Below are 21527 nucleotides of genomic sequence, written 5' to 3'. Positions count from 1 at the left end.
AACACAATTAAAATCCCCCCCCCAATTATTAACGGTTTTCTTCCTAACATGTGGGGCTGCAGTTCCTTTAAAAAGTCATACCTGTCGTGTTTATCAGTAAAACCATAAATATTTAAGAGGTTAAAATCCTGCCCATTAAAAGTCAGATTTGCTAAAAGTGCTCTTCCCTCTTTCACCACGGTGCTTCCCTTAACCCCCATGTGAGGATTATTTATTAAAATGGCCACACCGTCGTTTCTATTTTCGTTTGAGCCGCTCCATATTGACGGTCTCGGCCATAAATCTTGCCACCGGGTGTAATTCTTTAAAAACGGAAGTGCACATTCTTGCAATAAAAACACGTCTGACTGTACGGTGCTTAAAAAGGATAAAATACTCTGGGCTCTAACTAAAGACTTCACACTTCTAACATTTATAGTTGAGAAGGTGAGGGTCATAAAAATAGTGGTTAAGAACAGGCAAGACATTTTAAAGGATTAAGATAAACATTTTAAAGGTGTGACAATTAAGATCCTATAAAACATTATATAAACGAGAGACACGTTTCAAATGTTAACTTATTTCCACTGAGTGCAGTTCTTGCTTCACTTCACATGGTGAAGGAGGGAGGGGTGGAGCTCCATTGCCCTTCCTCCTTCTAGGCGTTGGCCTCTGTCGCAATGTTTTGTTCAACATGATTTCTTTTGGGGTTGATTGGATAGCTATATTTAAAAAGGAGACCTCATTTGGTGAATCTATTGGGAAAACTCTGGGTTCCTCCTCAGATGAGCCCTCTGAGAGGTTGCCCAGCCTTCCCCTCTTTTCTAAAACCATAGGTATGTCCGGGGATAACTCTGATGCCGGTCTCTTGGCCAGCTGGGCGTCGGGGAGGGTGGCATCATCGCTACTTTCAATCTGAGTTTCCTCTAAGCTAGCTCCGCCTTCTGTTTGCGTCTCCTCCCCTTCACCAGGTGCTTCGGTTTGGGGTGGAGCCTCCGTCCCCTCCCCGCTTCCCGCCATCTCCTCCTCCTCCTCTCCTCCAATCGGAGGGGTTGGCAGGAGATTTGAATTTTCTATCCCAGCTGCATCCACTTTCTCATTAACTTTTTCAACTGTCGTCTCTTTCCCTTTTTTTTTTTATTTATTTGCAAACGATTTCGGACAGTCTCTAAACAGGTGGTCCTGTCCACCACACAAATTGCATTTCCGCCCGTTTGTACATTCTTCAAATGTGTGTCCCACCTCCCTACATTTTCCACAAAAAATCTTATCGCATGTGTAACCCACCTTTGATTTATCAAATATATTATTAAGTTAGGTCCGAACAGAGCCCGACTTAATTAACTCAAACAGCCACAATAAAAACACAAACACGAAAGAGTTGCAAATATGAACTGTACTTTAGTAGAAAACTTGTCGACATACCAGGTAATAACAGATATTGGCATACAAATAAAATTAAACCAAAAGGCACCTTTAAATTCCCCAATGTCTTTGCTCCCTTTAGGGCTTTGTTTCCTTTTATGGGTGCACTCCTTAATCCTGTTTCTGAGTTCAAGTTCTACAAATGTCCATGCAGATTACTTGGACTATCTGCTGTGGTAGGACTGTACCATCTGCTCTTTGCAATGGTGTATGTAGACTCTAGTTCCACGGCTCAATTGGGTTGGCTCGCCATCTAACAAATTCTTCTCCACGGATCTTGACCATACATCAAAAGACCTGACCTGCATTTACAAAACAGGCTTAATTCTCTAATTTAAGTCATGACTTTTAGGTTTCAGCTTTCTTCAATTCTCTTTAGCTTTACTATGCAAAAAATTGACCAATTATTACAACTGAGAACTCTTTCAGTTCAAACACTGGTTAGGCACAATTGCACAGTATCTAGTTATTTCACCTCAACAAACATTTCCTTAATATACTCCCATAATACAAAAATAAAATAAATCAACTGATTAGTCAGCATTTAAATAAATGTCACATTTGGTACACATTTAACAAAATAAAATAATTCAAATCTATAATAACCTAAAACAATAGCACTTATTTTGGTCAATAAGTTGCTTTCTTTACCATTTAAATTGACCATTCCAATTACTTTGCCATATTAAACAATAACAACCAACATATCAGCAGCCAAAATCTCTCACCGATTTGCAGCATACACACTGCAAGAATGTGATGTCACAGCTCAATCCCAGCGCGGTCAAAAGGCTTGTCGGTTGCCTGCAATTTAGCATGAGCTAATTAGCATTTAGCAGCTAATAATTAGCATCGCCAATAATGCTAAAATTTAACTCTTACCACCGTTTCACCACTTGTTTTTTCTAGTTCAAAGTGGCACTGGACTCCTCCTACGTTGCACCAATATAGACAACAGCTGAGTGTTTTATTTAACTCCCGTACTTATTAAGTTTTTTTCCAAAGAACTCTTGTGTGGTGTCTCTGTGCTCGGCTTCAGACGGAAAAGGAAATAAGTAGCGCGCAGACACAGTGGCTGAACATGACATCTCATTGGCTGCTGCATGTGTACATGAATTCTGCTTGGTTAAGCTGAGTGATGTTGCACGACATTTTCAATCTATTTTCTTAATATAAACATGAAAAACTAATAATGAAACAGAAGATTAGCTACAAAAATAAATAAATGAAAATGTGAATAAATTAAAAATAACATTTATAATTTTTATGTAGAAATCATTTACTGTAAATCTATTAGTTAAACCAGGTTTTTACGCCTGGGTTACACATGCCTCAGCCAGATGGCCATATTCGCCGCACTTCCTACATAGCTTCGGTTGTCCTTGGTAATGAATGTAGCCTCTGTTTTCCCCCAGGACTATCATGGATGGGAGATGTTTCAGGCCCTGGAAGCCTTGGGGATCTTCCCACTGTTTAATGGGGACCCGCCAGGCGCAGTTCCAGATGCCGTCGGCATCCCGCACCTTCATAGCCTGGCCTTTCACAGTGCAGTATCTACCCAGCCATACACAGATGTCTTCAGCACTGACAGTCTCATTGAACATCCTGACAATCACCGTTTTCAGGGAGTTGTCAGTCAGTTTCTCAACGTCAAATGCTGAAAACTGGGTTTTCGCGTTTTCAAACCGAGTCCAAAAGTCTTTTAGAAGTGTGGCGGAACAAAAACTCACGTCATATCCCTTGTTGAAAGGCAGGGAGAGGATACAGTTCAGGTCATCCGGCTTAAACTTTAACGTTTGCTGCATCAATTTTCTTGAAAAATCTAGCCTTGACATTACTTTCTCTTGATCATTAAATAGGAAGCGGACGCTGTGGTGCCTTCGCATGCCGGCATGGTTAGCCGCCATGGTGAAGGCACCCCCAATAAATAACTAAAACCGTTAATAAAACCCAATAACTAAGTAAAACCCGGTAAACCAAAAATACGAAAACTTTTAAAAAGGAAGAGAGATTTTCCACAACTTTGCGATCAATATCTCAACTAGGGACAAAGATTAACCTTAACTCGAGTACAGGGGTAACAGCCAAGTCACAATGACTACCGCTATCACCACCCAGTGGAGTTGATCGCTGTCTTAGCCAAAAGGCAGAGAAGCGATCCTTGATCTTCTAAAAAGGGTGTCAGGTTCTGTGAAGAAGATGGCCAGCTTTCTATTTCTGGTCCTCCTGAGGAATCTGCTGAAGGGTTTTGTGGCCGCTTCCAAGGGTTTGATTGTTCGTCATCTCTTGGCTCAAACAGCTGTTGGAGTCCCTCAAAACTTCCGTCCTCTTAAGGGGAAGCCCTGTATCCCTGAGCATTCACATCTTGGGATACTTCTGATTGGGGCAGTATTAAGTCTCTCATCATTAGGTCTAAAATGTCCCCATACACTCCCCTCGTCACGACTTGAGGGAAACGTCTTCGGGGAGGACTGTTGTCTCTGTAGAAGCCTCTGGTTGTTGGGCCCAATCTAGCCTAATTGGACTCTGCTGGTCACTTCTGGGCGCAGGCTTCTCCGCTGGTGGGGGCTCCATTGATGAGGTCGCTCCCTCTCGCTCCTCCGTGTCCTCTTGCTGCTGGTCTTCTGCAGGTCTCGTTGTTAAATCTATTGATTGTTGTAGTAGTTGGTCTCCCAGGTCGGATGTCGCTCCTGTTTGCTGTAGTGAAACCGACCGGGCTCTATTGGCATATGACCTGGGACAAGCTCTGAAAGTGTGGCCCCCTTCCCCACAGAGATTGCAGTTCACCGGGTGGGGGCAGTCCTTGGTCAAATGGTCGCTAGCTTTACAGTTCTTGCAGTGGGTGTTCTGACATTCGGCTGCAAGGTGCTGCTGGGAGCCACACCTGCGGCAAGTCTTCGGCTGACCAGGGTAGAAAACATGGCCCCTAATTGCCCCTAGCTGGATAACAGGTGGTAGGTGACGGGTCTCTCCGGTTGTTGGGTCTTTCTTTAGTTGGACAAAAAAAACGTCTACCACCCGTTTTTTGACACCATCTTCGTCTTTCAATTCATAGCCTTGAGTCACAGTACATCTCAGTTCCAACCAAGTCTTAATGTGCTCCATGCGAACTTGTTCTGAATACATGAGGACCGTGATTGCCTTGGGTTCAGTCTGAGTTAGGGAAATCATTTCAATGTTTGTCAGCTGCGGATGGGTCTCTTTCAATCTCCCAAAGATTCTCAGACATTTCTCAAAAAGGGTACTGGTTGTAAAAATTACCTTAAAAATCTTTTTCCCAGGTAAGGAAAATATGTAGTCCATTTGGGTTGGTTCACAACCCAATTCCTTTTGCAAAACGATTCTGCTGAATTGTAGTCTGTCGATCTCCAAATAATTTTTCAAGTCAAATCTTACTGCATTTCCCCTGGAACCAGAGCCTGATTAGAGGCCATCCTTTTCCCTCAAGGTATTTCCCTAGCCAGGTACGTTGATCGTGGGTGAACCACCTTCTTGATCATGGTATCTCCCCTGCCAGTGAAGGAGGGAGCGCTGTTAGAGAAAAACTTGCGTATCAAGAGTGGCAAGTAATAGGGTGTTTTCACTGACGTCACTGGCCAACTTCCGGTCCGCCATATTGGGTGGCACACTTCCTTATCTCTAGTTGTCTTACACGTATTATCGTATCGCGAATGGATAAGTACGCCAGCACGCTAGAGCGACCAGATGAGGACGTATATCTGAGGAAATGTTCCGTGATCGACCATATGGACCCGTATGCCCTCCACGGTGCCTTGTTTAGCCGTAATCCAGATGCATTACCTGGTGTTCGGTGAAAACCCTCTGCACACTCTTGAGGAAATGAGAGCTTACAAGGATCTAGAGGCTCACAACCAGTTCACATCTGGTTATGTACATCAAGGAAATCGCCATCATACGTGGACGGGTGAGTTTTATTAAGATGGTAAAAATGTAAACAATCCGACGCAAATGTGTCGCATGCTTCTGCGGTGGCTGGCGGCCGGCGGCGGGCGGTGCGCGAAGGCGCACCGCCCGCCGCAGGGCGGACGGGCTCTGGGCCGATCGACGCCGCTTGCGGCTTTAATTATTTAAGCAGAACAATGACCAGTGCAAAATTAAGTTGTATTTACCGTATTGGCGCCGGTAGGAGCTGCAGATCATAAAGCCAGCAAACAGTGGGAACACAGCAACTCGTTCAAAGGTAAGCTGTGCTCAGCCGGGTTAGCACATGCTAACCGTTAGCGCTAACAACCACTCACGCATGTAATGTACTTTTAACTAGCTGCTATGTGTTTCAAACGTTTAGAACACACTCTCATTGACATCGGGATACTGTGGAAAGTTATGATCGGTCGACTTACAGCCGCGATCCAAGCGAGCCGACGACTCTTTGTTATCGCTAACAGTTGTTCTCCGTGGTTGCGCCTCCAGGCAGGAAAGCGGTGGAAAATTAATCTGTTTCTATGTTTTTCCCATGGCGATCATGTGTTGCGCTGTTACAGCCCACAATACAGCAACGGTTTACCATGGTTGAAATCAAGTTAAGGTGAAATTAATCAAATTAAAACACGGCTGAGAGAGGGAGTACAGTATGCGGTAGTAATAGGCAGTAGAGGCGGCGGAGGCAGTCAACATGACAGCCGCGGAAAGTAATAAGTCATGACGCCCAAGCCCTATTATTAATATATTCTTCTTACATGTTTTAAATACTTAACAGTTAATTACCTGTGACAAAGTGAGCACCGCAGACTCTGGCGTATTCCAGCTTAACACCGTCCAAATCGGACCTGGATATCCGTGTCAGCCATAGGTGACGGCGTTGTTCAGACAGCTGTTTTTTTTTTTCACACTGATTCACTATTACGGCTGGTAGGCGATAGAGCGTTGATCTCCACCTCCACGGGCCGTGCAACCAACCATTAAACACGTTTTCCCCATTGTTCACTTCCAATACTGCCTAAGGCGTCATACAATGCAGGTCAACGGTGCGAAACGACTGCCACCCAATATGGCGGACGCGCTGAGTAGTCACGTGAGCGTGACGTCAGCTGAAAACACCCTATTGTTTGAAACAGGTTTTTCAACTGCAGACAGCAGCATATCCATCACTAGGAAGCATGCGTGATGTCCTTATGCCGCTTGGACGCTTTGTCATTTTATCACAAAGAAGGGAGCCCAGTTTAGCTGCTATACCTGCTTTGTTCCAGAAGATTCCTCCTCCGACGCGGAGTCACGCTGCTGCGGGTGTGAGCGGCTTGAGTGATGAAACAAGTGTTACATTACCAGACTTTGTTTTTACCGGTTCCTTGCAAATTTTACAAATCACTGGTTTATTTCTGTCAGACTGGCGAACTAGTAAAACCCCGTTTTGGGACCGTTTCCTCCGATGCTCCTTGCTGCGACATATTCACGTGCTGTGTGTTGTGGTTTGAGATGGCGGGGCTTTGTGACGGCGTGCCTGGGTCTGCGATTTTGATTGGTCAAGAGGAAGTAGTGACTGTAGCATCAACTAATATGATGGGCTGAAAGGAAGGAAGGAAAACTGTCTCTATCAAACTTTTATCAACCCTTTTTTTTTTTTTTTTTTTTCCTATCGCGCCACACGTCTATCGATCAATATATATTGTTATTGAATTATCATCCAGCCCTATAATATCATAAGAGGTGGATTGGGGGAAAAAAACTCACTCTGAACAGAATAATTTAACTCTAAGCAATATTTACAAAGCCATACTGTCAGGACTCAGCCAGCAGGGCCGTGCAGCTTGCTGCCGGTTCTGCTGCCTCTGCTCTCTCCACAGGTGTTCGTGGTCGACTGGTGGGCGGAGCGCGCGCACCTGCAGACAGTTCAGCATCAATGGGCCGCACTATAACAACTGTGCTCGGACAGAGGGAGGATGACTGAGTGTTACCGTTGTGGTATACGTGATCGGCCACGACTTCTCGCCTTACAAGCTTAGAAAACTAACTAAAACCCTCCTCTGTGTCTCTCTGGTTACCTCTCGTGCTCCTGTGTCTCCCTTCGGGGTGGAAGTCTCAAGTGTCCCTCTGGTTTCTTCCGAGTTGGTTCCCCTCAACCTGGATCCAAGGCTTTCTCTGACGTTCACCTGGTTCCTCCCGCTGCTCTGCATCCTCAGATTCTCCTCTGCCTCCGCTCACTGGTCTCCCGGACACCGGTCAACTCCACCCGTAGGCAAGGGCTGAGTCCACACCGCTTCCTCCCCTGTTCGGTTTCCGCGCTTTGTGGTAAGCTTACGAATCTCCGTAGAATACACTTAGCATCTCCCTCTATTAATCGTGTCTCTCATTTCTCCAGACTAATCCGGTCTCCTGGCTTTGGTTCCCCGTTGTGCCCCGATCTGCAGAGGCAGAGCTCCCGTCACTCTAGACTTAAATAAACCTTTTGTGATCTGAACTGTTTTCCCCGAGTGTTTTCTGCATGTGGGCCAAACACATTAAGGCGAACATGACACATACAAATATGAAATGTGACCACTTTCCCAGAATGCACCGTGCCTTAACTTTTTAAGATTTTTTTTTTAGGCTTTTTTTTTACGTATTAAAAATATTGTTTTAAAAATGTTTTCAATAAAATATGGTGTTGTGTATAAATTTATGTTAAAAAAAGCTAAAGAACTTAAATTACAATTTATTTAACACAAAATATTACCTCTCACATTATACTATGAATACATTATTCATACAATTGTTTCATTTTATGATCAACATAAGTAATTTATTATCATCTAGACTACTAATGGCAGGAGGTGGAATCCAGACGAGCTGAGCATGTGGTGACGTCACGAGTACATACGGTGTGCGCGCTCCCGTTTTCCTAAAGTCCATACTTCCTGTGTTCTTGCCAAGGACAGACTTGACAAAAGTTAAATGCAAAACGGCCAAAGTTATACTGTTAGAAAACTTCGTGTATATTACCTTAATTACTACTGGATGTTTATACTAGCACCTAAATCTGCTTCCTGTATTTGACTCAATTTTTTTTTAACAATAAGTCAGGGGAGAGCGCGAACGCAGTCCCCCACTACCAGAAATTATGCAGTCGAGATTCCCACATTTGGGGAATTCGCATAGGTCAGCACAGCCCAGAGTGCAATGGCTGAGCCTCACCATGGGTGAACCACCTTCTTGATCATGGTATCTCCCCTGCCAGGTAAGTATGAGTTGTTCACCTCACACTCTGCCATGTCTTTCACACACACACCTTCATGGGTCATGGTGCCGTCACTCTGTCAGCTGACAAAGCCACAGCCTGGAAGCTGCTATTCTACACCTCTTAAACCATCTCTGACTATCTGTGTGATACTTTGTAGCACACATTTTAATCTAATTTAATCACTTAGGATAGATCTAACGTTTTATAAACGTTGTCTGGTTACCCACAATTCAATGCTGCATAACCAAAGCTAAAGCTGTTAGCCTTCTAAACACGTTTCTTCTATTTTTAACCGCCAACAACAACAACAAGAACTCAACATAAAGTTAATATGCAGAACATTAATCAATTTCTTATTTACAAGCATTTTAAACACATCAGATAAAATAGAAACGTTAATTTACTTGTTTTTCTGGTAGCACAACCGCTTCCTGTTGCTTAGTTCAGAGAAACAGGTCTGGTGCTGCCACCTGCTGGTGTGGCTGCGGAATAGCATTTATCCGAGAGGAAGACACCATGTGGCAAATTAAAGGAAGAAAATCCAGCTTCAGACTGCATAAACCCAGATTATGCAGTTCTTTAAAGCTGCAGAAGCAGCCAGAACATTTCTCTACTCAAATTATGATGAACGGAAAATAACTTGTTGAGTTTATTACTATTACTTCTGTAAATTGTTGGAATTCATATTCTGCCAGTTAAAGAAAGAAGCAAATAACCTTAGTTAGCTTCATGCTTAAGGGCTCTCAGGCCCTCATTGGTCATTGGAAAGATGAAGATGCTTGTTGTGAACAAAGAATAACTCCTTAAATGTGCATTTTACTGTCTAGCTACCAGTAATTGGGTTCTTCTCAGACCAGCATTGTTGCCTAGAAGCCAGAGGATCGTTAGACCCAGATCCCCGTTCCCTGATGTCACCGAGCAGAAGACGTCTCACAATCTTCACTTGTTACTGCTCCAGTCTTTGTCCGTTTGAATCCAAGGTACCTCGTATCTGACGATTTAAAGTCCACATTTTATATTTTACATAAATGTAAAAAAACTCACCTAAAGAAAGAAAATAAAACATATTTTTCTTTAATGTTCTGACAAATTTTATGTATCAACGCAACAAAGAAGTTGCATTCACATTCTACAAAACACAGGAACAAACCTAGAACAACAGTGATATTAGTGTCACTAATAGTAATTTAGCATTTTTAATTTAGTTTCTCCTTCCACACAGATATCCCACATAATGTACCGCTAGTCTGCCTCAAGTAAATGTGGTAATAAAACTTCAATAAACATTATTTACCAGTACGGAGCCCCTCTGGTGACATGGGCATAATTTTTTTTTGAAGATGTTAAGTCGTGGCCACAACTTACTAAAGCGTGGCCACGAGATACATAAGTTGTGGCCACGACTTACTAAAGCGTGGCCACAAGATACATAAGTTGTGGCCACGACTTACTAATGCGTGGCCACGACTTACTAAAGCGTGGCCACAAGATACATAAGTTGTGGCCACGACTTACTAAAGCGTGGCCACAAGATACATAAGTTGTGGCCACAACTTACTAATGCGTGGCCACGCCTTAGTAAGTCGTGGCCACGCATTAGTAAGTTGTGGCCACGAGTTATTTGTGAGGGAGCTCCTTTATGGTGGTGTAGCATACATTCAAGGAATATAGACATAGACTTGATTTAATTTTATTTCAACCTTGGAATGAACTATATTGACATACTTTGCTTATTACACAGAGTAATAATAAGCAAACCTCTCATCTTACAGGCATTGACCGTGTAACACGCATTTCACTGACTTCACCTGCTCACGCCTAACAGAGCTCTAAACTCCACTTTCTGCAGAGCTGTTTAACACAGCTTGTGGCCATCAATAATTATTCCTGCTGCAGTTCATGTTAACAGAGCAGCAGGAAGAGCGATCAGTTATAAGTAATTTTGGTCTTAACCAGTGGAGACAGTAAGCCGGTACCGTCCGCTACCGAACACACAAGAGGGAAGTAGGGCGGCTGCCAGATAAATCCTTCATTCAGAACCAGTCATGGCTGCACGCTGGATCAGAAAACAGTTCTGCTAACCAGATAAAGTCTAAAAAGCCTCTTATTCTGTGTCAGGGTGCTGCAGGCGTACATGGGCTGGGCGCATGCCTTTTTTCCCCTCTCCCTTCTCCGCAGGTGGAGGCTGACAAGCAGGGAGGCGCCTCTCGCAGGTGATCTGCGTTCAGTCATCAGCAGGGACGGTTCTTAAACAGGCTGCTGTCAGCACCTCATAGCCAAAGTGTCAGCCTTAAGTGGTAGGACTCAGTAGCCCAGCGTCTTTCTACGCCTTGGAAAGCACCTAATTTCTGTCTCCCTGTTTCCCAGGTGGAACCTGCCTCGGATCCCGCTCATGAGAACCCTTTTCCTCGGCTGAGCCGGCCAGCTCTCGGCCCGCTCAGCTGCTTAGGAAGAAAACCTCAGAAAGTCCCGATCATCCTCGCAAGTCTCGGCGTCTACAGAGCGCCGATCAGCTGACAGCCTCCCTGCCGCCGCCCCCGCTGCACGAGTGACCGGACCCTGCCCCGCCCCCTCGGACGCTGCCATCTGTCACCTACCGCACCCTCTATGATCACCAGAATCCACCTAGAACCGACGATCCGCTTGGCAGCCTCCGCCCCTGGTCCAGGCACCAGCAGCTTTTCAGTCTTTGGTGCCCCCGCAGCAGCCGATCACTCCCCCGGTGAATCAATTATAATACCGCGATTACCACCTCCCGCTGTTACCAGATGTCCGGAGGACTCACAACAGGTCTTGAGCTTTATATTTAATAAAACTCTTAAAAACTCGGATCTCTGCCTCCTCAGTGTGTTCTGCATGTGGGTCAAAAGACTCGGTTCTATGACATTCTGTTTATAGGAATCCTTCTAATAAACAGGCATTGGTGAGCCCTCAGTTGTTTTTGTTGGTCACGCTAAGGATTACGCCAGAGACGGCTGAGCTGCTTTTCAAAATAAAAGCAGCATGATTGCAGTGTATCGACCACTTGTTTTTACACATATTTACATCAGTTATATGAAATATATTTCTATGCTTTGTGACATTTTATGTGACACTCTTTAGCTTAAAAAAATACTTAACTGATTTTTTTTTTTACAGCTGACAACTTTAACTTACAGAGAACAGATGATCTCCAGAAGTTATTCATCAAAGTCCATATACATGATTTGTGATTTAAAAATAGAGACATTTAAAAATCTCTACATTGACTCTATTTGACCTGTTTTGTTGTAAATGTTGCTACAGAATTGGACGTTTTGGGCGAATACTATAACATCAGCATGACAATAGAAAACCTCCTGATGTCGCCCAACAACTTTCATCCAAATGTGATGTGGAATTTCAAAATAAGAGCCAAGTGAAATCTGTATATATATATATATATATATATATAATATATATATATATATATATATAGTATATATATTATATATATATATATATATATGTATGTATGTATGTATGTATGTATGTATGTATGTATGTATCTGTCTGTAATATGTGTATCTATGTCTATATATATATACTATTTCTCTATATATGTCTCTGTGTATCTCTCTCTACTCTGTCTCTCTCTTGTGTCTCTGTCTCTCTCTCTGTGTCTCTGTACTCTCTCTTGTCTCTGTCTCTCTCTGTGTCTCTGTCTCTCTCTGTGTCTCTGTCTCTCTCTATGTGTCTCTGTCTCTCTCTCTGTCTCTCTCTCTGTCTCTCATCTGTCTCTCTGTCTCTGTCTCTCTCTCTCTCTGTCTCTCTGTCTCTGTGTCTCCTCTCTTCTCTCTCTCTCTGTGTCTCGCTCTGTCTCTCTCTCTGTCTCTGTATGGTTTGCTTATTACCACTAAGTAATAACTTGTGGCCACAACTTATGTATCTTGTGGCCACGCTTTAGTAAGTTGTGGCCACGCATTAGTAAGTCGTGGCCACGACTTAACATCTTAAAAAAAATTTTTTTGCCCATGTCACCAGAGGGGCTCCGTATACCAGCAGGAGAACACAAGTATATTTAGTTTGAGCTGGGGGTTCATAATCTGAATCTAAACTGACCTAAACTTGGATCAGAACCATTATAAATTAAACAAGGATCTTCAAAAATATCTGATTAAATTATCCAGGAGATTCAAATCTTTTAAGGATTATTTGTCTTCAAGGTATATAAAAAATACTACCAAAATTACATGAATGCAGCACAACAGGCAGCATTTCCCCCGATTTATCCAATGGCTCAGCACCCATTGATCATGGCATGTAGTAAATTAATTAACGTCTTTTTAAACGAAGCCAACCTCTAGGGATGGCAGCACTGATCCCTAGCTCTCAGCACCCACAGCTCACCTTCATATATTTGTCTCAAGTGCTGCAGAAAGGAACCAACTAATTAAAAAAACTAAAATTAAAAGGAAAACAAACCATCAATAAAAGATAAGTTTTCCTTTAGAAGTCATCTGCTCAAATTCCTGAGGTAGAACTATCAATTACATATTATACAAACCTCTGCACCCAATCAAAAATGTATTAATTATAATACACGGATAAACAGTTTATTTTCTGCAGTCACTACTAGATTATCATTTAACAGATTCGGGGGGTGCACCGTTCCTGGAGGTACTGCAATACCAGGTCGATGCGTGGAGTGGACGGAGCAAGCCCCTATTCCATCTCCCAGTTCCAAAAATCAATTTAATATATGGTCCCCGGGTAGGGGACGTATCAGATATTAAACTGATAAGAACAGATACTACACTTGATCTTAGCCAAAAGGCCGAGAAGCGATACCAGAGAAACGGTGGAGGAGACAACCTCATTCTCACAGACTACGGTTTCGCTCCTGGTTCGTGAATCTTTAACATTTACAAACCCATAAAACAAACTGTGGAAACATAAAATGGCGATTAAATGCTACTCTTGTTGTTCTGCCGTGTTAAATAATGATAAACGATCCAAATTAAACTACAAACGTCAATGAAAAAACAAGCCGAGTTGTTTATTTCTGGTCACGTGTCACGCTCTCCTCCAATAGGACACCTAAAGGCTAAAACAACGTTTAAAAATGTACTATCCATACATAATCGTTTAAATGTGAACGTAACTATTATATATGCATGGAAAAATAAATATGTTTGCGTTTGATCGGTTTGAATTAAGCTGTACGGCTGAAATTGATGAAACCTTTGACGGTATTGATTCTGCACAGAAAGTCTGCAGCGGTCTCTAGTGGCGACTCTGTGTTACTGCACTTACTGCATGTTCTACACACTGATAAAACAGAACAGCGCTGTTCTGCACAAACTAAACGTTAAATTTGGGGAGTCAATTTTCGAGACACAATTCCTAACTTTTTAATTTTGTTTTAACAGTTTACAAAATAAAGACTTTAGAGTAGATATTAAAAAATGCTTTACAAGTTGTCGTTATTAATGTAACCGAGGCCTGCACAGCACACCGCGACCACTACCCCGACCTTCCGACATCATGAGTCAGAAAAGTTTACATTTGTATTCTGCTCACATTTCAAGTAAACTAGTTAAAAACAATTAAAATACAGAAAATGCGAGAGAAGAACTTGAAACAAACTGTCAAACTAAGAAACGTCTGTAAATGGCGTTTGTTAAAAATGTTAACCAGTCATGCGTTAGCGGTAAAATAAAATTACTTTTTAACTATTTATTCCAGCAATTTATTCTATTCTATTCCAGATACTTATAAGGTCAACCTGAAATAATATAACACACAATTGTATGATAAAGAAAAAAACTCACAAATTTGTGGCGTTGTCCCGTATTGTTCGTGAGCTACCAAGTTCGTCTGCCAGTGCCTTCGTCTTGCGCATGCTCTGATGACGTCACATTTTAAGTGTTGGCTGTTTGGTAAATATATTTCGACAAATCAATATTAAACAATAACGCATTTGAATTTATTGATACTGTCTAAACTGTGGTTGATTTCTTGCCAAGCCCTAATTTATGGTGTTGTGAATGCAGCAAAAAACGAGCACATTTTTTAACATATCTTTATTTTTTGCTGTTTAGGCCCAAACAATGTCGTAGAACACAAACTAATATTTTTTAAACCTAAATCCTCTCTTAAGATCCACATACTTTAAGAAAAGAACAACAAAAATTGAACAATAAAAACATAACTAAAAAAATTGCAAATGTTAGTGTATGCAGCTAAGTGATCCATCAGCTTAAGGTTTTCATCGTTCATCTTTAATGCCAAGATTAGAGGGCAGATAACTCAACAAGGTAATTTAGAAATATCTCCCACTTTATCAAATACCAGAGAGGGCAGAGCAGACCAAATATCTGTTTAAGAAAATAGTGAAGCCATTAAGTCTTAAAACACCATTCAGTATTTCAAAATCTATTGCTTAAATCCTTCATATTTTTTATTGCATCTCCTTTTTTGATGTACTCATGTTTATATCTCGAGATGAAGATAATGTGTTAATTTATTTAATATTTGAAAGTATGGGTAAAGAGAGTATGTGGGTATATAATCTTGATAAAGTCGCTGTGTTAGTGAGTAGTCTCTCTTTAACCAGCTGTTATTAATGTTAATGTTAATATTTAGTTTGACACTGCTGCTTGCAGTTTTTATTACCCAAATCCCCAGTTATCCAACCTCCAGTTTGACCGTTATGAAGTCAAGAGGTGATTGAGAGCAGATTATGAATGCTCATTAATTCACACTTCTATACATTTTCATTCAAACCTGAAGCTTAATGGGGGGAAACAGAATAGCAAAATTTTTTTTACTCATTACAGGAAAACAAAATCACCGAACATTAAGTTTTGGCTTTAATGCAAAAATAAGTTACAACTGCTCCTCATACCAAAATCAGTCAACATCAGTATTACCATCCGCATCAAGCAGAGCACACAGGGAGAGGATATCACAGCCATTTAACAAACACATGTTGAGTTCAGGCACAGGGAGTAAAAACAGACTCAAGATTTAAAAAAACTGAAGTAAAATCATCTGAAGCATCAGATGCTGCTGCTCCTGAGAATCATCAACAACGTATTAAACCATTAAAGTTCAAAGTACCAAACTCCACACTATTCGCACGTGTTTTGGTGAGTTTACTCCGATTTAAACAAGCTTCATGCATCTCTACCTCTAAAATAGAAAAAAGAGGGTCTTAACCTGCGAAAACTATCCACTACATCAGCAGGAAAATCATCTTAGACAGTCAGATTAAAACCTGGAGAAAAAAAATCATGGATGTAAACAACAAATTGCATTGTACAATTCCCATTTTATAACATAAAAAACATACTGAAATGTGGTTGACCATCGCATAACAACTAAATGCTACCAAACAAAAATAAATCAAGAAAATCCAAATAGCTGATCACACATTCAGTTCCTGAAAACAATTTTTTTTCTCCTGTGAGGTTTTCCCATCTTCAGAAAAATCTGTCACAGGCTTTAGAGATGCAGCTGAAGCACTTTAGGTCAGAAATGAGAAATTAAATCTGCAGCACAGATTTAAACCATCAGCTAAAGTCTGAATAACGGTCGTATTCAAGCCCAGCAGCTGAGCTCACCAAAAGAATCTGTAAACTGTCAGAGATCAACATGTAAACTCAGAGAGGATCTGATTTCAAGCCATATTCTTCAGTTCTTCTGTCAGTGCAGACCTCTGATGGCAGCACGAGTCAGGTATATTCAGTTTGGTTTGTAGTGTTCATAAGAATCACATCTGGGGCGCGCTGGTGGCGCAGTGGGTAGCGCGGCCCATGTATGGAGGCCTTAGTCCTCGACGTGGCTGACCCGGGTTCGACTCCCAAAGAAATTCAGTAAAATGCTGGTTTTGGTCTTTTGGCATCAGTTTCAGGTTGTTTCTCCCAAAAAGAAAAATCTGCTCCATGTTGAGCAGAAAGGTATAGGGCAGCGGTTCACAAACTTTTTTAGCTGCGCACCCCCTTCTGTTTCCCATCCAGGTTCCAAGTTTAACTCCCACAGACTGCCACTCTGGGTCCCTGAGCAAGACTCTTATCCCCAGACTGCTCCCCGGGTGCCGTACAGTGGCAGCCCACTGCTCCCCAAGGGGATGGGTTAAATGCAGAAGTGAATTTCTCCATTGTGAGATCAATAAAGTTCAATTATTATTATTATTATTATTATCTTCAAAAAGAAAAATTGCAGTTGCAGTTGCAACAAAACCATCATAACAAAGGTTATGGAAATTAAATTAGAACATAATTTGAATTGAACTGCAATAAAATTACACACAACATCCACAACAAAATCCATCAGTGGCTCAGAGAAAGAAAGAGACGCTCAGATCAGTCAAACCTCCACAGACAACGTGAAACGTCTCTGTAGTGCCATTAAAGCTCATCCATCCATTTTCTGACCTGCTTAATCCCTCATGGGGGTTGCTGGTGCCTATCTCCAGCGTACACCAGGCGGGGTACACCCTGGACAGGTCATCAGTCTGTTGCAGGGCAACACAGAGACAAACAACCTTTCACACACACACCTAAGGAGAATAGGGGGTTTTCACTGACGTCACTGGCCAACTTCCGGTCCGCCATATTGGGTGGCACACTTCCTTATCTCTAGTTGTCTTACACGTATTATCGTATCGCGAATGGATAAGTACGCCAGCACGCTAGAGCGACCAGATAAGGACGTATATCTGAGGAAATGTTCCGTGATCGACCATATGGACCCGTATGCCCTCCACGGTGCCTTGTTTAGCCGTAATCCAGATGATTGGCCAAATGTAGAGCACGGCGACATAGTGCATTACCTGGTGTTCAGTGAAAACCCTCTGCACACTCTTGAGGAAATGAGAGCTTACAAGGGTCTAGAGGCTCACAAGCAGTTCACATCTGGTTATGTACATCAAGGAAATCGCCATCATACGTGGACGGGTGAGTTTTAATAAGATGGTAAAAATGTAAACAATCCGACGCAAAGGTGCGCGAAGGCGCTTGGCTGCAAGGCCGATCGACGCCGCTCGCGGCTTTAATTATTTAAGCAGAACAATGACCAGTGCGAAATTAAGTTGTATTTACCGTATTGGCGCCGGTAGGAGCTGCAGATCATAAAGCCAGCAAACAGTGGGAACACAGCAACTCGTTCAAAGGTAAGCTGCGCTCAGACGGGCTCTGGCCCATGCTAGTTTAGTAGCTGCTAACCGCCAGTGCTAACAACCACTCGCGCATGTAATGTACTTTTAACTTGCTGCTATGTGTTTCAAACGTTTAGAACACACTCTCATTGACATCGGGATACTGTGGAAAGTTATGTTCGGTCGACTTACAGCCGCGATCCAAGCGAGCCGACGACTCTTTGTTATCTCTAACAGTTGTTCTCCGTGGTTGCGCCTCCAGGCAGGAAAGCGGTGAAAATTTAACCCGTTTCTATGTTTTTCCCATGGCGATCATGTGTTGCGCTGTTACAGCCCACAATACAGCAACGGTTTACCATGGTTGAAATCAAGTTAAGGTGAAATTAATCAAATGAAAACACGGCTGAGAGAGGGAGTACAGTACGCAGCAGTCATAGGCAGTAGAGGCGGCGGAGGCAGTCAACATGGCAGCCGCGGAAAGTAATAAGTCATAACGCCCAAGCCCTATTATCAATATATTCTTCTTACATGTTTTAAATACTTAACAGTTAATTACCTGTGACAAAGTGAGCACCGCAGACTCTGGCGTATTCCAGCTTAACACCGTCCAAATCGGACCTGGATATCCGTGTCAGCCATAGGTGACGGCGTTGTTCAGACAGCTGTTTTGTTTTTTCACACTGATTCACTATTACGGCTGGTAGGCGATAGAAAGAGCGTTGATCTCCACCTCCACGGGCCGTGCAACCAACCATTTAACACGTTTTCCCCATTGTTCACTTCCAATACTGCCTAAGGCGTCATACAATGCAGGTCAACGGTGCGAAACGACTGCCACCCAATATGGCGGACGCGCTGAGTAGTCACGTGAGCGTGACGTCAGCTGAAAACCCCCTATTTAGACCTGGTTTTTGGATTGTGGGAGGAAGCCAGAGTGAGAACCCACACATGCACAGGGAGAACATGCAAACTCCATGCAGAAAGACCCAGGATTTGAACCCAGAACCTTCTTGCTGCAAGGCAACAGTGCTACACACTGCGCCACTGCCATTCAGTGAGAAATGGCAACATGTCCCATGGGTCAGGAACCACGGTGAATTTCACCCATCAAAGCAGAGACAGCTTCACAGTAGGGGTGCCCCTGCTGTTGAGCCAGACCCCCCCCCCTCCCACCCCCCCCAGACGATCCCCTCAAACTAAACCAGTTTCTATCTTCATCTGGGGATCTGAAGGAGAGGTTGGCTGGTGCCAGCCACCCATACCGGCCAGCCATGCATGGGGGCACATGGGCATCGAAAGACCAACAAGCCAGCACAGGGGGGAAATCTCTCCTCGTCCGGAGGTCTGCTGACTAGAATCAGAGCTAAGTTTGCAGTCTAACTTCTGCGCAACCAGCTACTGGAGTAAAGAATGCCAAAACCAGCCTTGTTTATTCTTCTCAGCTGTTGCAGGAAGCTGATTCCAGAAAACATGGAGCGACCGAAAGGTCGGCACAGGACCCACTTTCCCAAACTGAGAGCAAAAAGGAGCTGAAATCGCGACTACAACCAGGCCAGAGACTGCGTGCAGGACCTCGGAGCTGCCCGCTCCAACCACGTTTCGGCTAGCTCATGGCCGCATGTCTGCTGCTGAAATGACCAACGTTTTCCCCTTTCCACTGCTCTCCCTTGGATGGCCAAAGTGAACCGAACTCACACGAGGCATGTAACCAAAGGGAAAGTTACATGGTTGTTTGGAAGATTTGTGTAATGCGCTTACATGGTGTGTTTTTAAACACATGGCGCTATCGAGTAGCTTCCCGCTAGCATTGTGATACCATGTCATTACCGATGTGATTTGAGTGTGTTTTTATGGTTATAACAATCGTTTTCTCCACAAGGGTTTCATACATTTATGTGATATTAATGTTTATGTTATCCGGGCCACTCATTATGACTAAAAATAAAGCCGAAGCCCTTAAAGTTTGTTAAAGTTAGCAAAATGCTATTTAGCTCCTGGTGACTTCCTGTTTCCGGATATTCAATTACGGTTGTTTCAAGCATAAGGTTTGATGTTTTTCGCTCCGCCATTGTTCAATAGTGCTATGAGTGTTATTACAGCATTAATATGGAATATTAACGCCAATTTAAAGGTGTTTTTTAATAACTTTAGGATTAGCAGATTTTAGCAGCTGATCGATACAGCTGCTAAAATATTTTCAAATGTAATTGCATACTTTTACTACGATACATTTTCAATGTTTGGTTTAGTTACTCAGAGAGAGAGAGAGAGAGAGAGAGAGAGAGAGAGAGAATTTGTATAACATTGACCTTACTTGAAGAAGAAAAACTGAAAGCTTACAAAAAGGCTGTATTTTTTGTCTAAACTTGGTCTAAATTTCTTCTGCACTTGGTTGTATATATTATTTTAAGTGAATTTGACCTTCAAAGGTGACCAAAATCTAAAAAATGACATTCAAACTACATTTGCTTTGTTTTACTTTTTACTTGTACTTTTCATTACATTAATTGAGTACATCAATTTTTACAGTAATTTTCATACTTAAGTACAATACATTTCAGATACTTTAAGACTTTAACTCAAGTAACATTTCAGTCAGTGACTTGGGATTTTATCAAAGTAATTTTGGAGAGGTACCTAAACTTTTACTTGACTCTGAGATTTCAGTACTTTATACAACACTGGGTAAACCAGCTGCAACTGTGTCAAGCTTACTGGAATAATAAGCCACAGGTTGCAATTTGTGACAAGGACAAGGCTGCTTTCAGAGCAGAGAAAGCCAGTTCAGCCTCAGACGGGTTTTCTTTAGCAGCTGCTAAGGCAAGGCAGGGCAAATTTATTTGTATTGCACATTTCAGTACAAAGAAAATGCAAAGTGCTTTACATGATTAAAATACAGGAAAATAAAAATAAAAACAGAATAACAGCACAGAGATTATTTCTTCCCGCAATCAAACTTCACTTTGACTGGAGCAATGCAGTCAATGATATCTGAGACTTTAGACTGAAACTTATCTACTAGTTCATACACTGAGTTGCAGCACAAGGTTGAAGTAGCTGAGTAAGCTTGGATAAAAGTTTCTGTGGAATTGTCCTTAAAGGTGTGTTTTCTTACGATGTCCCTTTGGCTAAATGAGTCACAAGAAATGATGCTTTTAAAGATAACATAAGTGATCAGATAGGGCAACATCAGTTACATTTACCTTGGAAATGATTAGACCCTTAGTGATGATTAAGTCTAAAATATGTCCCTGTTTGTGCATTGGCTGTTTAACATGTTGAATTAAACCAAAGTTTCTAAACGTGTCACACAGTTCTTTCCACCTCTGCCTTCAGGGTTGTCAACGTAAAAGTTGAAGTCTCCCACAATAATGAAACAGTCATAATTAACACATTTCACAAATAAGAGGTCACTAAGATCATTTAAAAAGTTAGATTTGGACTTAGGAGGCCTGTAAACATTTAAGAACATAGTTTGTACCGGTCTCTTTACCTGGAGAGCCAGGTATTCAAAAGAGTTGAATTTTCCCCAAAACACCCTTTTACACTTTAGTGAATCATTAAACAAAGTTGCCACTCCTCCACCTTTGCTTTGCTGTCTGCTCTCACAATGAAAATTATAGTTTGAAGGAGTCGACTCTATCAGAGTAGCTGCTTCATTAAAGGTATACTATGCAACCGGGGTTGATTTTCCAGCGAGGCTCCCCCCAGAGGGCGAAAGTAAAAGTGCACTGTCATAAAGATGCTCAGCTGTTCTGGTTCCTCCGTCAAGCCAGGCGCGGTTGTTTTGAGCTTAGCAGAAAGGCGAACGCAACGAAAAGTTGAAAA

General features: G+C 42.3%; 2 non-coding genes across 2 annotated transcripts; both read right to left on the bottom strand.

The window, feature by feature from the left end:
* Positions 1-8418: 8418 nt before the first annotated feature.
* LOC118561381 lies at positions 8419-8583 on the bottom strand. The gene has a single exon (XR_004930009.1). It is a non-coding gene; the product is annotated as a U1 spliceosomal RNA (small nuclear RNA).
* Positions 8584-13194: 4611 nt separating this feature from the next.
* LOC118561392 lies at positions 13195-13385 on the bottom strand. Its single transcript, XR_004930020.1, has one exon. It is a non-coding gene; the product is annotated as a U2 spliceosomal RNA (small nuclear RNA).
* Between the last annotated feature and the right edge of the window lie 8142 nt (positions 13386-21527).

This window comes from Fundulus heteroclitus, unplaced genomic scaffold (assembly GCF_011125445.2).
Source record: "Fundulus heteroclitus isolate FHET01 unplaced genomic scaffold, MU-UCD_Fhet_4.1 scaffold_621, whole genome shotgun sequence".
In the NCBI taxonomy this organism is placed as follows: domain Eukaryota; kingdom Metazoa; phylum Chordata; class Actinopteri; order Cyprinodontiformes; family Fundulidae; genus Fundulus; species Fundulus heteroclitus.
Note: the sequence above shows the minus strand (reverse complement) of the source record. Positions and strands in the feature narration are given on the sequence as shown.